The following is a 19916-nucleotide window of genomic DNA, read 5'->3' as shown; positions in this document are numbered from 1 at the left end:
ATTTGCTGATCTTGCAAAGCCTCCCAAAGAGACAGGAGGCAATGGGGCCTCAGCTTGGGAACATAGACACAGGCGGCAGGCATTTGGGGGAACTTGTTCTACCACGTGGACACTGGTGCAGGCAAGCGCCATTTTGGAATCCTCCCTTTAGCTTAGTTACACGTGGACCTGGCTCCACCCACCAGCAGGCATTAGCCCAGTTAGAATGTTAGAAGGCCCAACCTTCTACCCAGTCCAAATTAGGACTAAAATTACTTATAGCCAGGTCTTCACATCCATGAGAATTTGTGTCAGATATTCTATTTCATGCCAGTTCTTTGTTCAAAGCCTTCTCTAGACTTTTATTATATCTGTTTACAAAGTCTTGCAAAGATGTGCATGGAAATTGGTGTATTATGGTGCTTGCTTAAATACTCCAGTTTTTTACTCCTTATTTGATCAGCATAGATTCATAAGCAGATTTTTCCTGTGATGTAGACTTGTACTATAAAGTCATGAGTATGTAATCTTTTTTTCCCCATAGCTTACCACACAGTCAGTAGATATGGTAGTTCTTCAGGCTAAAGTGGTCATGCTTTTTTTAGACACTAGGTACGCTGATAAATTATGTCTCACAAACACAGGTTATGCTAATCAATTACTGTCCTGCTGTGTCTCTGTAAACACATTACATTGCCTCTTTGTACCTTTGCCAGAAAAAAAGAAAATAATATCTACCAACTTCCCTCCTCAAGGGTATTGCAGGAGTTAATAAGTATGCAGAATTTTCAAGGAAAGAGACAGTGCTTAGAGCTCTGTGGAGGAAACACTTGTATATAAATGCAATATATCATTAGTACAGGATCTCCTAGCAGCCTAATGAAATGAACCCAATGCATTCTAGGAACACATTTTTTACTTGGGCTCCATCCAACTCACAAAACACAATTAGTACGTGAAACTTTTGTCATAACCATAAACTAAAACAACCTGGAACTCTGTATAATGTAAGCCATTCTGGATTCTGTCCAGTTAAATACTGAAAGTACTATGAGCTCTTCATTATAATATGATTCTATGAGAATGCTTTAAGCATGGGTTTCCAAAGTGTTATTTAGGGCTCCTAAAGGAAAGCAGCATTTGATACCCCAAAATATGCCTTTTGGGCATACAGATTATTTTAGGCTGATTAGTTTTAAGAAACAGTAGACATAGGAAATGCTCTGAAAGCTGACTAGAAGGTACCCTTTTGCAAGAGACATTTACATTTATCAGGGAGGTCTCCATTTATAAGTGTGTCTCCCTCTCTGTACCAGGAAGAGCAGGATGGCTTTAAATCTCTACAAACTGTTACCAGTGGAGAAGGCAATGGACAGAAATCTGCATAACCACCTTACCTTCGTTCACTGGCCTTTTGCTCATAGCTGGCTCCCTCTCCCCCAACACCTTCTTTTGTCTTTAGTTGGAGATGGTATTTAAAATGGTGGCTTGGACCATTCTGGGCAGTTACTCAGTTTTCTTGGGTTTCTCCCATGTATACAGGAGGTATATATGTTATTAAACTTCTGTTTTTCTCCTGTTAATCTGTCTTTTGTTACAGGGGGATCTCAGCCAAGAACCTAGAAGAGTGGAGGGGAAATTATTTTTCCTCCCCCACACTCCAAACACAAAGAGTTCTGTTTGTATTTCTGCTCGGTTTTGGCAATTTTTTTCTTTTTCTAAAACAAATTCAAGTTGGATCTTTTGAAGTGTTTAACACACATTTTACCAATGAGGGGATCCAAGTTTCACAAATTTTCTCTTTCCCTTCTAAAAATGTTACCCCCTCTGCAATCTGATTTCTCTCCTTCCTTTTAATTTCAAACTTGTGAAAGAGTAGTTTTCATCTGTCACTTTCATTTCCTTTCCTCCCACTTTCAACTTACAAAGAGAAATACTCTTGCTTTGCCTTCTCCAATATACTGATTCAGTTTTATGGAAGGTTACCAATAATGTTATGGGTAAACCCAGAAGTTTTAAAATTCTTATTAGAGTATAGTTGATTTACAACGTTGTGTTAGTTTCCGCTGTACAGCAAAGTGAATCAGTTATACATATACATATATCCACTCTTTTTTAGATTCTTTTCCCATATAGGTCATTACAGAGTATTGAGTAGAGTTCCCTGTACTATATAGTAGGTCTTTATTAGTTATCTATTTTATATATAGTAGTGTATATGTGTTTCTTATTTATTTGTTTAATGTCCTTACTCTCCTTCCTATGTCTTGGTTGCATTTTATGAAGTGAATTCAGGTATGCTTCTTGATGACATTCCCTTTCTTTATGTTCTATTATACTTTACTCATTTCCACTTAGTTCTCATGCTTTCTCTCTAACTTTCTTATTTTTTGTTAAGTATTATCATTTTGAGTAATACCTTTCCAGAAAGCCTAAACTTCTACCCTGTCCATGTTAGGTCTAAAATTACATAGAGACCATGTCTTTACATCCATAAGGATTTGCCTTAAATGCTCTTATTATGCCGATTTCCTTCCTTGTACTTTATTACATCTTTCCACTTTACAAAGTCTCGCTGAGTACAGTGTATTGTAGGTATTCAGCAGATGTTGAACAGATCAACATCTGTCTGATTCCTAAGCATTTATTTCCATTTTTCTGTGTTGCTTATCCTGTTTGGTATCTTAGTATCATGATACACCTGAGGACTGCATCCTAAACCTCTTTTAAATATTTTTCTTTTCTCCAATGAAGTGGGAGTCTGGCTCGGGGGTGAGATAGCTGGCCACAGATTCTTCTGCACCAGGTGTGTCGTTTTGTCAAGCCACCTCTGCAACTGCTCCTGGCTCTCTCCTGCCCTCTGGTGGCTGTATGCTGTACACCCCTTCCTACAGTGGTATAAATAAGAAAATAGCCTAGATGAAGACCTAAAATGTTCTGTTCCCACAGACTGGATTAGCGTGGGCTGAGCTAAGTAGTAAGAAGAACTGGTGTGGCCTATCATGGGAAGATTCGATCCAGATCATTAGGAGCTTGGAGCCCCATGAGTGTTCCTTTCCTTGCCGTTCAAGGCAAGCTGCCTACAAACAACACCCCCTACCCCCATCACCCACTGGCCTTTCAACAGATAACGCAATTCTGTGTGTTTCAAGATTTCAGTATCTCTAATCCAAAATATCCCTTGTGAGCAAAGTCGCTTTTCAATGGCTTAGCACATTTACAGTACCCGTTAAAAGTAGGAGAAATTTCCTCTACACTTGCAAGGTTCAGGATGGCATGGGTAGGAAGGAAAGCTCATAGAACTAGTATTTATATGGGGCTGAGCAGAACCATCTCAAAAATCCCCTAAACTGCTATATTTATAAAATTCTTATCGGTCATAAGATACAGTCTCAATTAAAAGTGATACAATTTTAAGCTATGTGTCATGGAAAGGTTAACCATCCAGTCCCTTCTGTTCCAGCTCACATATATGCCAAGTAAAGGACATACATTAAATTCTGAAGTTTCATTCCTAAATGAAAAAATGGAGACAACAGTATCACTCCTCCGTCACTCAGTTATTTTAGGACTAACGTTAACTTTACTTGTTTTGTACACTGTGTAGTTTTATGCACACAGAAGGGATTAATGACGTGATCATCTACTACAATATATATAATATATTATAAGCATTCGGGCAATTATACATCTCCTTAAACTTGTAGTCATGAGGAGCAGGACACAGTGAGAGGTAGTAACACTTTCAGGTTATTTGACTTATTGTGTTGTAAGAACTCTTTATATATTGTATAAATGAATCTTTATATATATATTTATATATATATTATATAAAGTAAACAAGAAGGTCAGCCACAGGATAGAAAAAATATGTAGTTGACCATTGAACAACATGGGTTTGAGCTGCACAGGTTCGCTTACATGTGGACTTTTTGCAATAAATGCTACTACAGAATAACACTAGCCATGGTTGGTTGAATCCGGGGATGTGGAACCTCAGATACAGAGGACTGACTATAAAGTTGTTACTCAGTTTTCTTGGGTTTCTCCGATGTATACAGGAGGTATATATGTTATTAAACTTCTGTTTTTCTCCTGTTAATCTGTCTTTTGTTACAGGGGGATCTCAGCCAAGAACCTAGAAGAGTAGAGAGGAAATTATTTTTCCTCCCCCCACACTCCAAACACAAAGAGTTTTGTTTGTGTTTCTGCTCGGTTTTGGCAATTTTTTTTTTTTTGAAAACAAATTCAAGTTGGATTTTTTTGAAGTGTTTAACACATATTTTACCAATGACGGGATCCAAGTTTCACAAATTTTCTCTTTCCCTTCTAAACATGTTACTCCCTAATGGTGCCCCTAACCCCTGTGTTATTCAAGGCTCAAATACATACGTATATATATATACATATATAGATAGATAGATATACACACACACATACATACAAACACACACACACACACACACACACACATATATATATATATATACAAACATGCATATAATATATATGTCAATATGACACTGAAAAGCAGTTGGAAGTGTGAAGCTTGCCCTTTCTTCCCACCAAAGCAAGTGGTAAGTTGAAGAGAACCAGAGACTCTGTGTCTGGAATACATATACTTAGAGTAAGAAAGCTTAGTGAATAGGTTGAGAAAAAATCTGAAAGTAAAGATCTTTTAGCTTTGTCAACTCTCTGGCCCACCGGGAAGAGATTATCATTCCGAATGTCATGTGCCAATATGGAGACGATGGTGAAGCAGGTGAGAGGGGATAGCTGAGCCTGGGCTGGGATTTCTATAGCTGACCTTTGCAGCCATGTATCTAGGCAGGGACCCAGAAATTCCTATACTCTCAAGGAGAGAATGCAAAAAAAGTAGCTGTATGTCTGGTTACTACTATGGGGGCAAAGTATCTTGGTCATTATGGGCTACTGCAGACTACTTTGGAGACCAAACTGGCGTGTCAGTCATCGTTCACGGAGATACAGAGCTCCTTAGGCTCCGGTGGGAATAAATCAGCAGCCCGGGAGAGCTATAGCGTTGTGACTAGGTGAGGAGGACAGAATTCATTCCTGTACACTAAAAGGATGCTTACAAATAGGAACAGACTAACCCAACCTCAGGGATACCAGCCCCCACATAGCCAGAGGAGAGCAGCCTGATGGCCAACATGAAACAGCGCAAAACATCAGCCCCAGTCTTGTGGTGAGCCCTATGCCATGGGAACCGTAAGCCTTTTTTTATCCCAAGATGCCATCTTAGGAGGGAAGAGAGATGGAATAAACAGCCTTAACAGAACTTGGAATTTTAAACTGTCTATATACTTTCAGAATAGGAATTGTTTGAACCAAAAGAAACTTAAAAATGAGAAAGTGAGATATCATTGTTGAAATATCTAAAATTTCATTTATTCCTATTTCCACTGAGTTATAGAAGTGAAGCAGATATACACTCTCTCCACATTGAAGGAGTAACTTAAATTCTTAACCCTGCTATATAGGTAGTAAAGTAGAATTCAACCTAGGTCTGTTCTATCATCTCTGTACTGAAACAATTTTTATATGGTTGGCCTTAAGGTATAATTGAGTGTCAGTAGAATATTACGGGTTATTATAATTCAGATAAACCATAAATTAAATTTTATTATTAATAACATAGCAACTACATACATTAAAAGTCTACTACAACACAGGAAATATATGTGTGTGTGTGTGTATGCATTTGTATATACATATATGTATGGCGATCTAGGCCTAACAAACTGCTTGAGGGTTGAGGGACATCTTTTTTGTTCAGTAACCAGACTATGTCACCTGAAGTGGGAAAAATTAAATCGTGGAGAGGACTTTCACAAATTATCAGTAAGAACTATACAAAACTTGATGTTTCCTGGAACAAACTAGTTTCTGGCTAAAATTCAGTCTCTCTTTTCTTTCAGTGTGTCCCAAATGGTCCCACAGATCGCCTTTCTGGGAAATATACCTTTAGGGAGCCATGTTAGGAAGTAGTATTCTGTGTTAGGTTTCTGATTTACTAAGATGTTCTGGGGAACCGCTTAACTTCTCACAGCTGCAAATTCCTGATGTGAAAAGTTAACCTCTCTTTTAGGTGGTTGAAAATAACTGGTGGAAATAATCCAAAAATATTTTGCTAAATCAACAGGAGCTTTAGGTAATATTTCAAATGTGAGTAAAGAGATCGTGGGTGTGTGTGTGCGTGCGTGTGTGTTTAAACGAAATCTATTTGGGACAACGGCAAACTGCAATGGGGAAAAACTGGTTTTGGAACATAAAAGTCTCTCAGTCGTCACAGGGAGCAAATTCTAAATATATGTCACATGGCATATGTATGTGGCAAATGTACCCTGGAAATTCTTTAGCTCCCTGGAAGGAAATAACAATCTTGGGTGTCTTTTACTGTTCTTTAGGGCAACTGTGGTTCTTGATGATAAGGTGCATAATCTGCATCGTTGAGTTTGCTGAGTTGTGAGGAAACCTGCTAATTGGAAAAGGTGCCAAAGTCAGAAACAGTCGTGATCCTGCCAAGTGAGCTGTTATATCAGAGCAGTCTCAATATGCCAACTTTGGGAGAAAGATAAAAGCTTAAACAATAGGTGATGGGAAGGTGTCTCTTTGTGAAACAATCTGGGGAGGGAGCAAAACATTTTCTCTAAATCATTTTCTCTGAATCAGTTAATAGGACAGATGCTACTGAACTAAGATTTCATGTACCAATAATAACTGTCCGTTCTTTTTGCCAGCTTATCCCATCACTAAAACACAAGGCTCTACCTCAACGTATTATTACCATAATCTAGTGGAATCAAGCAAGGAATCATCTATCTTATTTTTTAAAATTCATTTTATTTTATTGAAGTATAGTTGCTTTACAGTGTTGTGTTAGTTTCTGGTGTACAGTAAAGTGGTTCAGTTATACACACATATAATAGTTTGCACCTGCTAATCCCAAGCTCCCTGTCCATCCCTTTACTCCCACCCCGACCCCGGCCACCACAAGTCTGTTCTCTATGTCTGTGAGTTTATTTCTGTCTTGTGGATAAGTTCATTTGTGTCATACTTTAGATTCCACATATAAGTGATATCATATGGTATTTGTCTTTCTCCTTCTGACTTACTTCACTTAGTGTGATAATTTCTAGGTCCATCCATAGTGCTGCAAATGGCATTATTTTATTCTTTCTTATGGCTGAATAGTATTACACTGTATATATATAACACATCTTCTTCATTCATTTGTCAATGGGCATTTAGGTTGTTTCCATGTCTTGGCCATTGTAAATAGTGCTGCTATGAACGTAGTGGTGCACGTATCTTTTCAAATTGTAGTTTTGTCTGGATATACGCCTGTGGGATTGCAGGATCATATGGCAGTTCTATTTTTAGTTTTTAAAGGAAGCTCCATACTGTTTTCTGAAGTGGCTATGCCAATTTACAAGGAATCCTCTATTATAAAAAGACAGGGGGCATCAAGCCAGTTATTGCTACCACATGGAAGAATCCATGAAATAACTGTTTTTTAAATATCAGCTATTAATTTTGCCATCACATATAGAAACCTAATTACCAAACATCTTTAATTCTACATTTCTTTCTTGATAGATTTTATAGTCTTTGTTATTTTGTTTTCAAACAATAAGATTTAAAATGTCATTTCTGTCATTCACCTCCCATCAAGGTGTTTCTCTGTTCTCACCCACATACTTGATTGTATTTTAGAATGTAAAGTAAAACAGCTTATAAAATGATAAGGCTTTCATAAAGTACAAATTGGTAGTGGAAAAACAAGAAGAGAATATATTTTAAAAAAACTCAGATTATGGCTGAATTTCCAAGGAGTTGTGGGGGACTGAAGACGTGGGAGTGATAGTTTTTAAAGTGATTAAATGCTATGAATGTCCTTGTAAATTTCACATAATAAATGATATAATTGTATAAATGCGTGTTCTGCAGCAAGCTATTCTTTCAGTTTGCTGACCTTTTGAAGAAGTGTGAACAGGATCACGTGTCATTCATCTTACATGATTTATATACACTTTCTCTAGCTCCTTGAATTATAAAACTTATTGAGGCAAAAGTGACCCTTGAATTTTCAATTTTCCTGAAATGTTTACAATACAATTTGTTTTGTTTTAGTGAAACATATCTAAATACGTACAATATGTTTTCCGAAGAGTTAAGAATACGTGTTATATTCAGTGTATGATATGCCCTTATTTCTATATTCAAGAATATATGACCTCTTTATTTCTCCATTATTTCAAGTACAAAACTCATTTCCAGTTGGCAGTTTTGGAAAAACTTTGAGTCAGTATTTCCAAACTAGAGTTAATTTTAACAAGCCCATATATTTCACATATGTATAATAGGGCAACGATGGAATCCAGTAGAAACTGAATCTTCTTTAAAGCACAGACTGAATAGAGAAGTTGGAGGCTTATTGTCACAATTCAATGCAGCTTAAATACTGCAAACTTAAGTGATATTGCAATTAAACAAGAAGCAGAAAGGCAGCCAAGCATTCCTTTAATCCTTAAGCCTCTCACTGAATATGCAATAGTTAACATAAATCTGAGTACTGCAGATACATAGGTATAGAATAGACTTTAGCAGAGAAAAAAATTAAGCCAGTTTTCATTTTAGCATAAGTGGGAGGTCTGAAAAGCCTTAGTCGACCAGCATTATCATTGTAATTTATTTGCTCAAAACTTCTTCCCCCTCTTTTGGGTCTTATTAATAATTGTGCTTAAAAGAATCCAACAGCACATTAAAAGTATCATACACCATGATCAAGTGGGGTTATCCCAGGAATGCAAGGATTCTTCAATATACGCAAATCAAACAATGTGATACACCATATTTACAAATTGAAGGGGAAAAACCATATGATCATCTCAATGGATGCAGAAAAAGCTTTTGACAAAATTCAACACCCATTCATGGTAAGAACCCTCCAGATGGTAGGCATAGAGGGAACCTACCTCAACATAATAAAGGCCATATATGACAAACCCACAGCCAACATCATTCTCAATCGTGAAAAACTGAAACCATTTCCTCTAAGATAAGGTTGCCCACTCTCACCCTATTATTCAACATAGTTTTGAAAGTTTTAGCCACAGCAATCAGAGAAAACAAAAGAAATAAAAGGAATCCAAATCAGATAAGAAGAAGTAAAACTGTCACTGTTTGCAGATGACATGATACTATACATAGAGAATCCTAAAGATGCTACCAGAAAATTACTAGAGTTAATCAATGAATTTGGTAAGGCAGCAGGATACAAAAGTAATGCACGGAACTGTCTTGCATTCCGATATACTAATGATGAAATATCTGAAAGAGCAATTAAGGAAACACTCCCATTTACCACTGCAAGAAAAATAATAAAATACCTAGGAATAAACCTACATAAGGAGACAAAAACCTGTATGCAGAGAACTATAAGACACTGATGAAAGAAATTAAAGATGATACAAACAGATGGAGAGATATACCATGTTCTTGGATTGGAAGAATCGGCATTGTGAAAATGACTATACTACCCAAAGCAACCTACACATTCAGTGCAATCCTTATCAAACTACCACTGGCATTTTTCACAGAACTAGAAAAAAATTTCACAATTTGTATGGAAACACAAAAGACCCCAAATAGACAAAGCAATCTGAGAAAGAAAAACAGAGCTGGAGGAATCAGTCTCCCTGACTTCAGACTAAACTACAAAGCTACAGTAATCAAGACAGTACGGTACTGGCACAAAAACAGAAATATAGATCAATGGAACAGGATAGAATGCCCAGAGATAAACCCACGCACATATGGTCACCTTATCTTTGATGAAGGAGGCAAGAATATACGATGGAGAAAAGACAGCCTCTTCAATAAGTGATGCTGGGAAAACTGGACAGCTACATGTAAAAGAATGAAATTAGAACACTCCCTAACACCATACACAAAAATAAACTCAAAATGGATTAAAGACCTAAATGTAAGGCCAGAGGTTGTAAAACTCTTAGAGGAAAACACAGGCAGAACACTTTATGACATAAATCACAGCAAGATCCTTTTTGACCCACCTCCTAGAGAAATGGAAATAAAAATAAACAACTGGGACCTAATGAAACTTAAAAGCTTTTGCACAGCAAAGGAAACCATAAACAAGACCAAAAGACAACCCTCAGAATGGGAGAAAATATTTGCAGATGAAGCAACTGAGAAGGGATTAATCTCCAAAATTTACAAGCAGTTCATGCAGCTCAATATCAAAAAAACAAACAACCCAATCCAAAAATGGGCAGAAGACCTAAATAGACATTTCTCCAAAGAAGATACACAGATTTCCAACAAACACATGAAAGGTTGCTCAACATCACTAATCATTAGAGAAATGCAAATCAAAACTACAATGAGGTATCACCTCACACTGGTCAGAATGGCCATCATCAAAAAATCTACAAAACATAAATGCTGGAGAGTGTGTGGAGAAAAGGGAACCCTCTTGCACTGCTAGTGGGAATGTAAATTGATAACAGCCACTATGGAGTATAGTATGGAGGTTCCTTAAGAAACTAAAAATAGAATGACTGTATGACCCAGCAATCCCACTACTGGGCATATATACTGAGAAAACCATAATTCAAAAAGAGTCATGTACTACAATGTTCATTGCAGCTCTGTTTACAATAGCCAGGACATGGAAGCAACCTAAGTGTCCATCAACAGATGGATGCGTAAAGAAGATGTGGCACATATATACAATGGAATATTAAAAGAAATGTTTTGTTAGCCATAAAAAGAAATGAAATTGAGTTATTTGTAGTGAGGTGGTTGGACCTAGAGTCTGTCATACAGAGTGAAGTAAGTCAGAAAGAGAAAAACAAATACCATATGCTAACACATATATATGGACTCTATTAAAAAAGAAAGGTTCTAAGAACCTAGGGGCAGGATAGGAATAAAGACGCAGACGTAGAGAATGGACTTGAGGACACAGGGAGGGGGAAGGGTAAGCTGGGATGAAGTGAGAGAGTGGCATGGACATATATACACTACCAAATGTAAGATAGCTAGTGGGAAATAGCTACATGGCACAGGGCGATCAGCTTGGTGCTTTGTGACCACCTAGAGGGGTGGGATAGGGAGGGTGGGAGGGAGACGCATGAGGTAGGAGATATGGGGGCATATGTATATGTATAGCTGATTCACTTTGTTATAAAGAAGAAACTGGCACACCGTTGTGAAGCAATTATACTCCAATAAAGACGTTAAAAAAATATTTTGTTGAGATATGGTTGATTTACAATGTTGTGTTAATTTCTGTACAGCAGGGTGATTCAATTTTATATATATATATTCTTTTTCATATTCTTTTCCATTAAACCCTGTTTCATTTTTAAAGCATACGTGTTAGCATGTAATAATTCTTTAAAAATATTTAATAATCATCTGTTTATTTTATGCCCTCAAGTTATGCATAGATTTCAAAGTACCAATTTTTTGTTACTACTCTTGCTTCCATTGTGTAGCCACAATATATTTAATTGTGTTTGCAGATAAGAAAAACATTTAAAAGAAAATACATGAGTAATCAAAATGAAAATAATTGTGCTTCATTGGTTTTGCTGATACTACTTGTATATGTGTCGTGCAGGTCTCTGTGACTAAAGCAAATCTCAAAACAAAAAGAGAGGAAGGGAGAAAGAGAGATAATGCTAACTGGCAGCATTATAGGAGAGAATGAAGACTCGTGTGTGTGTGTGTGTGTGTGTGTGTGTGTGTGTGTGTATAAGAATATAAGTCATCAAAGATGGGCAAATGTGCCGGAGGGTGATCAAATGTGACTGTTACAGAAATAGGAAGACAGCCAAATCAGGATTCCGTGGGGTATGTTAACGAGTGAATGAGAATACAGAAATGGGAAAACAGGGAAACAAGAAAGATACAACTTACTCCTTGATAGACACGAAACAAAAGAAAAATCAAAAAACATGAGTATGGTGGGTTTTAATCATGATTATTTAACAATTAGGACTAATACGTTAATGGAATACTACGTTTCCATAGTACACAGTTTGAAAACTTCTTTGTAAATATCTAGACTTAGAAACGAAAACTGGGCATTTCCAAGGGAGGATTCCATGTGATAAAGAAAATACTGACACTACAGAACTTTAATGCCTTGTGTTTGAGATCTGGTTACCCATTTATTGATGAGAATAAACAATTATTGTGTCAATAAGTAGATATTGGTAATACACTTGGCCAATAAATATACATTAGCGCTATAAATTATATATTGATGGGAACAAATACTGTGCCAATAATTTTGTATATCGGTATCAAAATTATATATACATAATATTATATATTCCACTCAGTCTATATGGGCACCTATTCAATGCATGTATTTAGATTGAATGAGTAAATATTAACTTAAATAATAAAACTGGGAAACTAATCAGCTCTAATTTTAATTGCTATTTATGTCAGTATCTTGGAGCTTAACATGCAGAGAATTTTTTCCTAGACAATATTTTTGCTTTAATTTATCTTTATTCCTTTATCCGTTTCTCTCATGACCAACGGAAAAGGCATCCTCTTGTGAGTGAGTCGCTAGAGCAGGGCAGTGGATGGATACTGAAAGGAACATTAGGGAGTGTAATTCACAGTCTTGGCATCATCAGGGATCAGTCAAGTCATTATCGTGTGACTGAAGTATGTCACATAAGAAATCTTCTCTGGTTTAGAAACCTTAAACCAAGGGGCTGCTGTATAGAGTTGTCATGTCAAGATTATTACTTAGTAGTTATAAGACTGGTTTTAGACACTTAATAAACTATGAAGGAATTTAGGTTATAATTTCAAAAGTCTACCCAGAATGCAGTAGTGTGTTTTTGGTATCATGTCCAGTTTAGTTACTTTGTAGGAATTGATTTAACTCTGTGAACTTTCAGGGGAAAGAAATGTTGCTAAACAAAGACCATACATTGCAAATGTCATCTGGCCAGTTTGTTGTTTAATAAGTTGACTGCTTGTAAGTCACCTGAGTTTGCATATCTGCCTTTATCGTGACGTGTCCTAGAATTCTAGCATATTAGATCAACTGAAAGATGTACACAGTAAATTTTATGTTATGTAATTATCTAAAAGAATTCCCCAAATCTTTGTGTTTGAAATTAGCTATGAAACTTAAAGTGCCTTTACACAAAATAAATAAAATAAAGATTTTCATAACACTTGCTCAAAAACAGGGCAGCTTTCAGAGAAAGGGAAGGTTTAGTTAGTAAATTTAAAAGATCTGACTGCAAGAGCCCCTGCAGGTCATTTAACCCAGCCTCCTCCCTGGCAGAGGTAGGATCACAATCTAGAAACAGTGACCTGGAGGGGATAAAACCTCCTTTTTTCAGCCTCAATTTTTTTCATTTGTAAAATGAGAATCAAAACAGCCCCTTCCTTATAAGGTTGTTGGGTTTACAACACAACTTGGTCACTTGGGAATCTTATGTCATGAGCAACCTAATACAAAATTTTCACAGACTGGTTTTCAGTTGTTTTGATGTCAACAATAAGTTGTTTTTAATATTTCTAACCCTCCTCCAACACACATACCAAAATGTAAAATTCCCTCACCTCTTCCAGAAAATTTGGACAAGCCCTGACACCTTCTCTGCCTCAGAATTGGAAGAATCCATTTGACTTGGATGTTAATTGTTGATTTGTGAATTGAAAATCTACCTACATACCATAGAATAGTGCTTGGATCTGAACTGTAATTGAGCATAATTTCTTTGAGAAAATTGTGCCAAACATCAAAAGCTCCAAATTTATTTATTGTTAAACCCCTGTGCTCTCTTCTCAGAAGGCATTAACGTTATTCTCCTCAGCACTCATTTCTGCTGTTGACGTTTCTTGTTTAAATTCCAAACCTACCGGGTCACCTTGAGAACAGTTCACCAGCAGAGACGTTTTTTCCCAAAGAAATTTATCCCATGGTGACAGCAAAATGCCACTATCCTCAAAGCCAGAAACTTTAAACAAAACAAAGCGAACTTTGTGATTTTCCTGTCTTACTGTTGAGTCTGATGGACCTGGTCTCCAGATACCAAACTGTTTTCCTCTTCTTTTCCGCCTCTTTTTATTACATTGCCCATGTCACTAAATTCACTACTGTGAAAGATGGACAAGAGTCATGCACTTCCCAAGAGAATTTTCAAGCAGCCGCAAAACTTTAGGCAAAAGAATATTTTCTTGATTCATCATCTAGTTCTGAATCATAAATCAAATGTGCGCACTGAGTGGATATACCCAGCAACCAAAGCAACCAGAAAATAATGTGATATGGATGACATGGAGGGAACGGGAAGCAGTGCTTTATTTACGGTCTTTGACTCAAGAACAGATGATAGCTACAACCTGCTGAATGTTTCCATTCATTCCTTCTATTTCTGCTTTTCTTCCCCTTCTCTTCTCCACCAAGTAGAGTATTTTTTTTTAATTTTTAAACACTTTTTTTATTATGGAAAATTTCAAACATACACAAAAGTAGAAGGAATAGTGTAATGAATCCGCATGAATCCATCAATTAGCTTCAACAATTATCAACACGTGGCCAATTTCATCTATATCGTTTTCTTCTCCCCTCTCCATTTTTTTATACAGTAGGTCCTTGTTCATTATTTATTTTAAATATAGCAGTGTGTACATGTCAATCCCAAACTCCCTAACTATCCGTCCCCCGCACCCTTCCTCCCTGGTAACCATAAATTCATTCTCTAAGTCTGTGAGTCTGTTTCTGTTTTGTAAATAAATTTATTTGTATCATTTTTTTTTAGATTCCACATATAAGCAATATATAATATTTCTCTTTCTCTGACTTACTTCATTTAGTATGAGAGTAGATGGAAAGACTTTTTCAGTGAATGATGTACATAAATGTGAAGGCTACAAAAGCCTTCCCTCTCTCAGGTATTCTGTATTCTTTATGTCTAGTTCCAGTCCAGACCACTATTGAACCAGATGATATACACATGGAATGTTTAAGAGCTGTACATTTCACAGTGGGCATGATGTGTGTAGGGGAGAAGGCAGGGACTCTAGCATGTTACACCTCCTTGAGTGAATAATTTTACTCTATGGTTTGAGGAGAAATAAACCATTACTTTTAGATAATAAGAAAATACAGCTTATAATGAAGTAACCTAAAATCCTGGTGGCTTTTTTTTTTTGCAGTACGCGGGCCTCTCACTGCTGTGGCCCCTCCTGTTGTGGAGCACAGGCTCCGGACGTGCAGGCTCAGCGGCCATGGCTCACGGGCCCAGCCGTTGCGCGGCATGTGGGATCTTCCTGGACCGGGGCATGAACCCGTGTCCCCTGCATCGGCAGGCGGACTCTCAACTACTGTGCCACCAGGGAAGCCCCTCATTGGTTGACTTTTTGAAAAATATGGAACTTAGGTCTAAGGTTCAAAAACCCAGTGAGAATGTTAACCTTACCTATTAAACCTAGGTACTGAATATAAAAGATGGGGAGAGTATGATAAAAACAAACAAAAAAGAGAATACTTGACAACATGATTTAGATATAATTTGTATATGTCTTGTTAGAGAAACTGTACACTTATTAATATAGCTTAATATTACTTTTTGTATGAGTTGAACTTTTATAAAATGTACAGAAGGCAAGTATTCATTTATTATATTTTTATTTGAAATTTCCAGTTCTGGTGCAAAGGAACCATTCCCATAGGGCAGGGTCCCAGGTGAAATAAAAACAAGAAAACAAAACCCAGGGCTCAGAGTCACACAGGTCTGCACTGAAATCTAGCTCTCTTCATTATACTAGTTATGTAACCCTTGGACAGCTTACAAATGTTGTTTCTATTTCCTCATATTTGAAACAGGGTTCACCACTTCTGCCTCAAAGAGTGATTTTGTGGATTCGGTGCAATGTTATAGGCAAAGTGTATGTATATATTTATTCAGCAACGGCTTTCTGAACATATACACCGTACCAGGTGCTACTCAAAGTGAGAATAAAGTCTGCGTAAGATAGATATGTTTCCACCCTCAAACTTACTTCTATTGGGGAAGGCCTGTGAATTGGAAATGAGCATTGGAGGTGACATACAGGGATCCATAGGCTCTTTTATCACAGGGTGCAGGGAGCTCAGAAATCTGCCCTGAGTGAGGGGGATTCGAGTCGGGATCCAAGCCAGGAAGCATGTCATTTTGCCTCCCCGTACTCAAAAAAATGATATTTTGAATGTCAGAGGGAAAGGAATGAATAAATAAGTTAAAAAATGAGTGTGTAGATGTTAACTGGGAAAAGAAGGGGACTGGGGAAAAGAGGATGCCCCAGGCCAAAAGAAAAGCATTTATAAATGATCATGGGATATATAAGGTGCCCAATAAATGGTAGCTATGATTACAAAGAAGTATTTTCCCAGAAATAAAATTTTGGCCCAACTTGCAATATAAATCCCACTTGAGATCTTAGTATTTGTAAGGAATAGAGGGTAGGGTTTTGTGCCACTTTTTTTTTTCTTTTTTTTTTATAAATCTATTTATTTTATTTATTTATTTTTGGCTGCGTTGGGTCTTTGTTGATGCGCAAAGGCTTTCGCTAGTTGCGGCGAGTGGGGGCCACTCTTCGTTGCGGTGTGTGGGCTTCTCATTGGAGTGGCTTCTCTTGTTGCAGAGCGCAGGCTCTGGGCGCCTGTGCGTCAGTAGCTGTGGCACGTGGGCTCAGTTGTTGTGGCCTGCGGGCCTTAGAGCACAGGCTCAGTAGTTGTGGCACACGGGCTTAGTTGCTCCGCGGCATGTGGGATCTTCCCGGACCAGGGCTCAAACCCGTGTCCCCTGCATTGGCAGGCGGATTCTTAACCACTGAGCCACCAGAGAAGTCCCTGTGCCACTTATTGAGATAGAGATTCTCAGGGAGGAATGGATATAGATTTCCTATCCTGCTAAATTACATGTAAGAGTTCCTCGAGCTAAGTTCTTGTCCTGGTTTCCACCTGCTCTGCCAGCCCTTTGGGGAGGAGCTCGCAAGGGTTAGCAAATGGATCCTGCTAGGCAGATCTTTTTATACTGTTACGCTTTATAGAATGTGCAGTGGCTAACCTATGTCAGGTTGGCTTGAAATAAAGATTTCAAAAAATATTTTATATTTTAACAGTAATAACTAGTAATAACAATACATTTGATATATAGCACTATTTTCTTTTTTTCTTCAGGTTATGTTCAACTTTTTTTTTTAACATCTTTATTGGAGTATAATTGCTTTACAATGTTGTGTTAGTTTCTGCTGTATAACAAAGTAAATCAGCTATACGTATACATATATCCCCATATCTCCTCCCTCTTGTGTCTCCCTCCCACCCTGCCTATCCCACCCCTCTAGGTGGTCACAAAGCACCGAGCTGATCTCCCTGTGCTATGCGACTGCTTCCCACCAGCTTGGTAGTATATATAAGTCCATGCCACTCTCTCACTTTGTCCCAGCTTACCCTTCCCCGTCCTCATGTCCTCAAGTCCATTCTCTACATCTGTGTCTTTATTCCTGTCCTGCTCCTAGGTTCTTAGAACCTTTTTTTTTTTTTTTAAGATTCCATATATATGTGTTAGCATATGGTATTTGTTTTTCTCTTTCTAACTTACTTCACTCTGTATGGCAGACTCTAGGTCCATCCACCTCACTACAAATAACTCAATTGCATTTCTTTTTATGGCTGAGTAATACTCCATTGTATATATGTGCCACATCTTTTTTATCCATTCATCTGTTGATGGACACTTAGGTTGCTTCCATGTCCTGGCTATTGTAAATAGTGTAGCACTATTTTCTTAAGGTGCTATCTCATATTCATTATTTTAACTGTCTTGACAGTTTTTCATAACTTCTATACCTTCACTTTTAGGTGAGGTAGCTGAGGCACAGGCTTTGAACCCTCTGCTTCCTGGATTTTAACATCGAATATAAACAAAACATTTTTTAAAGAACTAATGGGAGAGGAGCTTTGCATTCATTCTCTCTCTCACTCTTTCTCTCTCTCTTCCCCCCTCCCCTCCCCTTTTGCTTTCTGTCTTTTTCTCTTGTGTATAACGTGTATGGTGAGTGAATGAAACACATTGCAGGCTAGGCTATTACCACCACCATTACAAATAGGAAGAACTTACACTAGTAATGAAATAGTTTTCAAATTACTTTCAGTTGCCTTATCATGTCTGATGCATCCAATAATGTTAAGTATCTCATGTCCCATCTAGAGTCAAACAACACAAGCAAGGACACAAAGTAACTTAAAGTGGGAAATGCTGTAAAGCAGACACTGTTTCCTAATGTTCCAGGAGGAGATAACCCTCACCCCACAGTGGGCTGTGGTACATGTGTGTGGTTCTTGTGGTGGCCAAGATTGACTGTGGGCTGGGGATAGGGGTAGAAATAAAATGAGAGAACAATCTCAAAGGTGATTTTTACTACCTTAAATTTAAATCATACCTGGTTTAATACTGTTACATTTTAGGTTGTTTCAAAAATCTAAACTAAAGGCAATCTCTTGTACCTTGTTAATATTTTCTTATCTGTTTAGAGGCTTATTGGAAATGCCTGGAACTGTTGTTGATGGCTGATAAATTCTTAAATTCAGGGAACCATGAAGTCAAGGTCTTAAAATACTGTAAGGAAACCCTTGTACCTGAGGAATTTACATGCCAATGTGCTGATCACATTCCTTTTCTTAATGAAGGAACTTTTCCACTCAAGAGTTCCCATAAGAACAGCACTATAAACTTAAGTTTTTTCTGATAGGCAAGAACTTAAAGTGTTACCTCTTGAAGCTGGTGGACTGTAAAATATATCCATTGATATCTGCATATCATAGAGTCCATTCTTTATTATCCTCTCTAATGGAGAGTAGAAGAGACAATTCAAAACTGAGGATATTAAAAGCATATATATTTGATGTTAAAGCAGTTTGGGGCTTCCCTGGTGGCGCAGTGGTTAAGAGTCCACCTGCCGATGCAGGGGACACGGGTTCGTGTCCCGGTCCGGGAGGATCCCACGTGCCGCGGAGCGGCTGGGCCCGTGAGCCATGGCCGCTGAGCCTGAGCGTCCAGAGCCTGTGCTCCGCAACGGGAGAGGCCACAACAGTGAGAGGCCCGCGTACTGCAAAAAAAAAAAAAAAAAAGCAGTTTGAATGGGGCTACCAAATTCAGGAATCCTGAATCAAATCATGAGAACTCACTGTAAACAGCTGGTTCTTTAGAATATAACTTTATCCTCTTTTTGTTTGTTTGTGTTTTTAAACTTAGGATAAAATTATTTACTCTTTCACAGCACTATAAGAAGAAAAAGAAATTAATGATCTCTTTTCCTTTCCCTTTCTCTTTTTAGGTACTTGCTCACATTATCTTTGGGGCTAAAAGATAATTGTTCTAACCTAAAATGCATCTGTCTCAACAGTTATGGGAGCAAATAAAGCATTTCCTTATGCCAGGGCATCCATCTTCTACTTGACACTTTAATGAGATGTTTAATTTTATGATGCTTTACAATTGTAGAACATTTTAGCATGTATGATCTCAGATGATCCTCAAAGCAATTATAAGAATAGCATGGGCAAATCTTGTTTGGTGGTTGTTGTTTTTTCGTTTTGCACTTGAAACATTGAGACTCTGACAGGAACGAGCCATGGTCGCACTCACCCAGCTAGAGGAATACAGAGGATCTAACTTCTAGTTTACTGCTTTTTCTACTACTTTATGTTTCTTTCATCTTTATTGTTAGATCTTTGTCTAATATCTGAAATCTGTCTGTCATTCAAGACATTTTCCAGTCTAGTAAAAATCTATAATTTTAAGTTTATTTTTTTAAAATTCTTTTGAAACATACAATTCAGTCAAAAAGGAGTCTACAGT

This window comes from Phocoena phocoena, chromosome 14 (assembly GCF_963924675.1).
Source record: "Phocoena phocoena chromosome 14, mPhoPho1.1, whole genome shotgun sequence".
Taxonomy (NCBI): domain Eukaryota; kingdom Metazoa; phylum Chordata; class Mammalia; order Artiodactyla; family Phocoenidae; genus Phocoena; species Phocoena phocoena.
The sequence above is the reverse complement of the archived record's forward strand: the minus strand, read 5'-3'. Positions refer to the sequence as shown.